Source organism: Phaethon aethereus, assembly GCF_964289735.1.
Source record: "Phaethon aethereus genome assembly, chromosome: 1".
NCBI classification, from domain to species: Eukaryota; Metazoa; Chordata; class Aves; order Phaethontiformes; family Phaethontidae; genus Phaethon; species Phaethon aethereus.
The window spans coordinates 136,290,298-136,297,714 of NC_138575.1; positions in this window are offsets into that span (position 1 = coordinate 136,290,298).

The following is a 7,417-nucleotide window of genomic DNA, read 5'->3' on the forward strand; positions in this document are numbered from 1 at the left end:
TAACAGCTAATTCTCTTTGCCAGTATAATTCTCTAGCAAACTCAGTTTGCAGAAGAACCTGAGTGAGGAGGTTGCTCCAGATCTTCAGATGCCTGCCCCAATAATATTGTGACAAGAGGTGATGAGAAAATAAGATCTGCCAGTAACCTTCTCACCTTTTCAAGATGGAGAATGATTTAGAGAACTCTTGTTTTGTGGTCAGCAGTTGCAGGGAGCTTCCAGCTCTGCTCCGAAGAGGGTGAGTGCATGGAGAACTACCTCATCCAAGCAGTCTGAAGGGTTGCGCAGGCTGGGAGGGTGCAGGAGCATGTAGGTCTGGCCCCCACCACCTCCCTGCACCCTTGCCACAGTGAGAGTCGGGTGCAGACCTTTTCCTCCCCACCACCAGGCAAAGGGCAGTCAGGGTTCCAGGGAGGCTCTGTTGGTTCTGGCCTGGGACACAGGTGATGACCCAGGCACCTGGTGTGGAGTGGCCAGGTTAGGTACAGCCTTGGGAGAGGTTGGCTGGACCCTGCCATGCACCAGGGGTGACCCCACAGCTGGGGGAAGGGGAGGGCCAGGTGGTCTTCCCACACTCTTTGGTCTTTATGTTTCAGCTTCAGATAAGCTTTGCACTCTGTACATCAGTTTCCAGAAGAGGTTTCCCTTCTGCCGCATCATCAGTTATCCAGGTAAGTGGTCAAGCTGGACGGGTGGTAACTGGGACAAACTTGTATACTTGTCACTGTGCTCAGATCATAGTTCTTCAGGAAGGGAAACTTATTCCTACAACATCAGCATTGTGAACCAGAACCCATTACCTATTTCAGAGGTTTTCCAGCCTCATGCAAAACAAAAGCAATGCTGTGCTTGGGGACAGCAAAGGAAACATCTACCAAGGCACACTACTGCTGCAGATGGCTGCTTATTGCAGTCCCAAATTTGCATTTTCAAGACAGAAAATATGGCTAGCTCCTGATCTGAGCAGCTAGTCTGTCTGATACCAAGTGTGTGGACTTCTTAGGACTGAAGATAACATTGGGAACAGTTCAGATCCTATGGGTTTTACTTAGGCTATTCCACCAGCCCTCTTTTCCACAGCACCGCATGCCATCTTCTACGAATGGGGCAGTGAGACAAGTATGTTGTTCAGGAGAGTCTAGTAATTTCACCCACTTTAGTAATTTGCTAATTATCTTTGCCAAAAGAAAATGAGAACACCTGCTATGCCAGTGGGATGCTGGAAGGAACAGAACCAGAAACAAAGTCCAGGGATGTTTTCTGTCTCGGCCCTTATTGCCCAAGCAGTTGAGCTGGCAGCATAGCCTTCTACAGGCCATTTTTGGAAGCCAACAGAAGCCCCAGGTCAGGACAAGTGTTTAAGGGATCACGTGCTAATTTTTGTGCAAGGCCACAAATTGCATTTTGCAAGTAGTGACAAGTTGTTGGTAACTTTCTCCATGGGGAAGTCCTAGGAGGCCACGGTTGTGAGAACAGCTGTAGCATGCTGGCTGTTCTGATCACGGGCAGAAGTGTGGAAAGATATGCCAAGTGAGGGAAATTTCTAGAGATAAGATCCAACAAGGTCTGGAAAGCAGCCCATGAGTGTGGGTGGAAAAGCTTATTGCAATGCAATGTGCTAGATGAGCAGTGAACATCTAACCACAGCAAAACTGGGGAAGAGAAACACCAGAGCAAAGGACCCCCTTAGATAGCTCCATCCCCTGAGCCTTTTATCACCCTCCCATCTGCCTTTCCGATACTCCTCAGCTGTCATTGCTGTTGCCTCCTGGTACTGATAGGCAGTGGGAAGAGAGAGCAACTAACAGGAGACATGGAAGGTTGCTTGCTTGCTTGAGCACCACAGGCCTTTGGGCTTGGGAAGATGACACATTTGCTGTCCGTCTGCATACTGGATTATGTGCTCTGAATGTGACCAGTCACTATGAGTGCTGCAGGGCAGGGCCAACTCTGCTGAACTCTGGCGCTGAGCTTGCTTGTGATACGTTTGGGTTTTCTCCACGCTGGTCTAATCACTGGGATTGGTAGAAAACTATATATGTATTTTTTTTTTTAATGGGAATTGTTTTTCTGACAAAATTAATGTCTTTGTGGAAGATTTTGCTTTCTTCAGGAATGGTTGTTTTAACGCTGGAAAGTTTGAGAACCAAAAAGATTTGCCAACAAGCCAAAGAATTCCCACTGTTTTTCAAAACTAATAATGAGAAGTTAGAAAAGATGAGGAGAGAGAAATTGAAATCTGCTCTAGGTCTGGATTTGGGTCTTACTTAAATTCAGTGTTGGACAAGACTACCTTACAGTTAGGGAAATTCTAGGAGACTGTCATAAAAAACCACCACAGCTCTCAAGTACTAGGTTGAGGGTTTTGATGTTGTTACACCTACTGTCTGCTTACTGGTGGGTACTTGTCACATGAGGTCATTTCACCATGCTAATAACCTGGCAGTGTTGACAAACCACGATTACAAGCCACAAGACAGGACAAAAGAATCCCAAGAAAGGCTTGGAATTGCAATGATTTGAAAAATAACCAAACTTTCAGGGTTTCTATTCTTTTTGCATGGACTATAGTGTAAAAGTTTTAAAGCCAGTTCAGAAAGCCATGTCCGAATTTATTTTGTAGCATGCAAAGGTGCTTATGCAGGTGTTCACTGAGAGACATTTGGCACCAGATGATGAAAAATGGCGTGTCGCTCCTCACTGTGAGGAGGATGCCCCTAATCTCCTCTTTGCCACAAAGAAAACACAAGTGTGCAAGCTCTCATGCTAAGTTTGTCCTGCTCCCTGGGAAATCTTGGTGCTTCTATACACCTGCAATGAGTTACAGCACAGATCCAGGTGCTACTGACACCAAGAACACATTTCCTACTTCCTTCAAGGGTTTGTTGGCTTTGATTTAGAAACTCTCTTGTTAAGTAAAACTGCCAGCATGCATAAGGGAACAACAATTCCTTGCAGAAGTCTGTCTGGTCCCCAACAAGGCTGACAGGCTGTTTGGAAAAGGGAGTTTTTGTGAGGGTGAGAGGAACATTTCATGCTCAGAACAACTGTAAGAGAAGGGAAAACCTCTGGAGCAGAGATTCGATTTGAGGAAAGGAAATTAGGGATACACGAACTGTACAATATTGCAAATTTCTCCAAGGTAGGACTTCTTCACTCTGTGTCTGCTCAGAGATTTCACAGCAGCTTTCCAAAGAAAACCCAGGTACCTCCAGAAATGGTGGCAGTGATTTAGTACTCCTGCAGACAAGCTCTGGCCCATTTAACTGCTGTGATTTAAAACATGGCTGTCCTGGATCTTTGCCGTGATCATTGCCTGGAGATTACTGCCTTAGAGGAGGATGTGACATGTGCTGGTGTCTCAGGGCTTAGGTTTACAAGCTGGAGAAGAAAACTGCTTTTATGAGGTTTTGAGCTAACATCATGGGCTATGTACTGAGACTGTGGTGGCATCCGTCTGTGGCCAGTGCTGCCGTCCCTTCTAAGGGTGTGGGCAGTCTCTGCTGAAAGCTGGGAGCGGGGCAGGCGGCAATAGCTTGGACCATGGCAGCTAAATCTGCTGGAGCTGTCTGTCAAAATCCTCCCGTCTGAGATGTAGGTGCCCTGAAGTCAAGGTTTTGTGGTTCGGGCGCTGGACGATGCTGGCCTTCTGCTGGAGCGGCGACGTTTCACGGTGCGCTGCCGCACCCAGCGGCTGCGCAGCAGAGCACAGCACAGCACCGGCGGCCGGACAGTCAGGTCACCTGGCTGGGAATTTAGCCGTTCTTTTAAGGTGGGTTTCAGCTGATTAAATGTACTCGCCCGCGTCTCTGCTCATCACTCAGGGCTCCCTTCCAGAGTCAGCCTCTGCCGTCCCTAAAGGCCCAATTTATGTCCTCTCAGAGCAGGTATCTGAAATAGGTCAGATGCATCGTGGTCTTCAAATACCCATTTGCCTCCATGAGCTCTAAAGGACAGCTAGGATTTCCGGCTCTGATCCTGAAGTGATATTGAACAAATCCCATGTTTCGTGGCCAATTTTCCAAAAATTTTCTGTAATAGTGGTTTGCATCCTCAGAAGCCAATGCTGAATGTGCATGCCAAGACAGATTTACCAGCAGTGCATTTTCACTGTTTGTAGCAATATTTGTGTAATAATAATAAAAAAGTGTTACGCTTGTCCAAAATAGTAAATAATAATGAAATATTTTCTGTGGTGAATAATTCATGTGCACAATTTAAAAACTTATTAGCAAGTGGGAGAAAAAAAATCAAGATAATAAAACATTTCATTGAATTACTTATAAAAATTTTTGAAGGAAAAAAATGTGATTCTCTTTATGAGATATGCTGTAAACAGAAAAAGTAATATTGAGTGTTGTATGCTCAACTTTACTGTGCACTTTTATCCACCCAAGATGGTTGCATTTGAATAACAATGAAGAGATTTCTATAGCTAGCTCTGGTTATATAGAACTTAGGGATGTAGGTGCTATTTAAATGGAAAATAGTATTGTAATGACTAAAAGCTCTGGTGTGTCTCTGTGTTGTGTAAGCTGTTTCTGATCTGTATTTGAAGTTGTGTGCTGTTTATCTTGAGATCCAGGTTGATGTTAAAACATGTTCCCTTGTTGCTGGAGAATTTTCTGCTTGCTTCCAAAAAAGATTTGCAACTAAGGAGGTTAAAAGAACCAAAGCTTTGTTGCGTATTCCTGGCACCCAGCAAGGCTGTATAGACTCTACAGAAGTCTCCTGACTTTGGGATGTTTTATTTGGGGAGTTTCATTCAGCTTGATGATGCCATTCATATCAAACTGGTGCTTAAGAAGCAAGTGGCTCTAGATGGTAAAATATTATTTGCCACACCAGGCCAAAGCCAGCACACTGTCTCGGTAGCTATGTCTGAGCTACTAGCTCAAGGAAGAGCCCAAGAGACAATTAATGTCCATCAAACTCTTGACCTATGTGTTTTCTAGATACTCACTGCTGTAATCTGGCTACCTATCAGTATAAGGGCATATACAGTATAACTCAGAGGAGCACGATTCTTGGTCAGCAAAGAAGTTGACTACGCTCTCAGCTCTGAGTATGCCCCACGCTTGCAAATGAGGTGAAGGAGAGACTGGGCTCACAATAAAGCAGTTTTTCAGAGCTTGAACCTCCCCTCTGAGGCTCTCTAGAGCTCACTGTTCCAGGGACTCATGCTTCGTTGCCAATGTAGGTATAACCGATACGCCTTTAATCTTGGGAGATAATAGTACATGTCTTATAATGGAGGTTTTAGGAACCTCATATGCTGATTTTCTGGCTGCCCATACTGTAGTGGGGAAAATCCCTGCAAAGAGAAAGGAATGCACTTGTGCAACTGGGAAGAAAAGCAGTATTTCTTTCTTTTTCACTCTGTTCTCTGTGTTGCTGATCCAACCTTTTTAGTCATTGTGCCTTTACTATAAACTCAACAGAATTTAAAACTAGACTCCTTACAGTAAAAAGTACCAACCTTGTTAATGTATGTGACACAGAAAATTGCTGCAAGGTGAGATCTGGCCAAACAGAAAGTAATTCTCTGAGGAGAAGGTGTGCATGTGCTGGAGCGAGGCTGTGGTGGACACCACACAGGACAGATGCACAGGGTGGAGAAACCCAGGAATGTGCATTTTCACAAACTGGAAGAAAAGTATTTATGGACCTATGATTTGAAAATAAGGTCCCATTCATCGTGGGTGAGGACCACAAAAGCATTTCCAGAAATGGCAAAGCCTGGGAATTGCCACTGCAACCACCAGTTGAAGAGAGCGAGCACGAGCCAATGCTTCCTTTTGTTCTTTGGGGTCAGCTTGTAAACCCAAGTAGACCATCTTGTCCCTTAAGTGCAGAGGAAACTGCACTGTTCTGGGTGTTGGCTGCGGTGTTCACTTCTGATAGGTCCCTTAGCAGGTACTTTTCCTGCTCTCCTGTCACGTGATGGGAGAAACTTGTTTTTAAATGAAATAGGTAGAAGATGTAATTTGGTTATATACGTGTACACAGACCTACACACGTGCTCATGCACACACACACAAATATACACACCTATCTATCTGTAGATATGTATGTACACACACATGTATATACATATACATCATATACATACACGTAATGAAATGAATGCCTGACTTGGGCAGAACTCCCTGCCCCACCTAAAGCCCAGTGGACAAAGGGACCTGTGCTGGCCTCCCCCTGCAGTGTCCTAACCCTACAAAGATTGCTGGGCAAGATAGCGGGGTAGATGGGTCAGGCAGGGCTCAGGGGAGATCAAAACATGCAATTCCAGGGACTGCAGCATTTCTTCCAAATGGTGGCTTTCCCCCACTGTGTGCACAGAGATAATAATATGTTCTCATCACTTTCCTATTCCCTGAATTTCCCACCTTATGGCCCAGCACAGTCTACGCTTGTAGGGCCTTTAGGATGCAAAGATAGGATAAGGTGCACTTTTAAATACAAGCAGTGTACTTGTTTGAAGACTTTGAGTGTAAATTGACTTGAGTATAAATCTTCTGAACTTTTTGTAGACTTGAAGTTATTAGCTGTGCTGTCTTCTTACCTCATATTCCTCCCAGGAAGAGTCAGAGCCAGCTGAGTGCCTAATTTTCAGTAGAATTGTTGCTAAGACTATTAACACATGAAGAAATTCTACTTGCACCAAGAAATGGTATGGTTACATCCCAGGTGAGGGTCATGTTTCTCCGGTTTGTTAGAAGACAGGTAGGGTTTTGTAATGTAAGACATTTCTAGGCTGGGACAAAGACAGGGGAATCATCACAGGAAATGGAGATGCTCTCACTAAGCAAAGATTCCAGGACCAACCCAGGGGACAGGTGTCTAGTTATTTGGGGATATATCATGATCCAAAGGATCCATGCTGAAAGAGTGAAATTACAGAGTGTGATCCTGTAGCCCTGAAAGGAGCCCCAGTTCTGAGGAATGGATGTGGCAACTTGATCCTGCGCTGCTTGTGGCTTCGCCCTGATCTCTGCCTCTCTGGTGCTAGCATAAGACAAGTGTGATCAAACTGGAAAACGTCTTTTGTGAACCCTGTGTCTGTTTACTCCATGAGACACAAATACATGTGGACCAGGACACCAACAGCCCAGGATAAAGTATGCCTGTGGACTACCAACCTGCTGTGGCGATCTCAGAGGCCGCCCCTTTCAGAGAAAGGGTGATGGAGGGCAAGGATGCCCACTCCCATGGGGAAGACTGCAGGCTCATCAGCCCCAATAGGTGCTCTTTACAACCTTACCAGCCTCCAAGAAGACCAGGCTACGGTTCATACATCAAGACAGAGGTTTATATAACACAACATGACCAAAATATGTGCAACCAATGCCAGACTATGCAAACAACTACTCTGTCAGTCAACAGGTCTCTCGGTCAAAGGACCAAATGGCCAAAG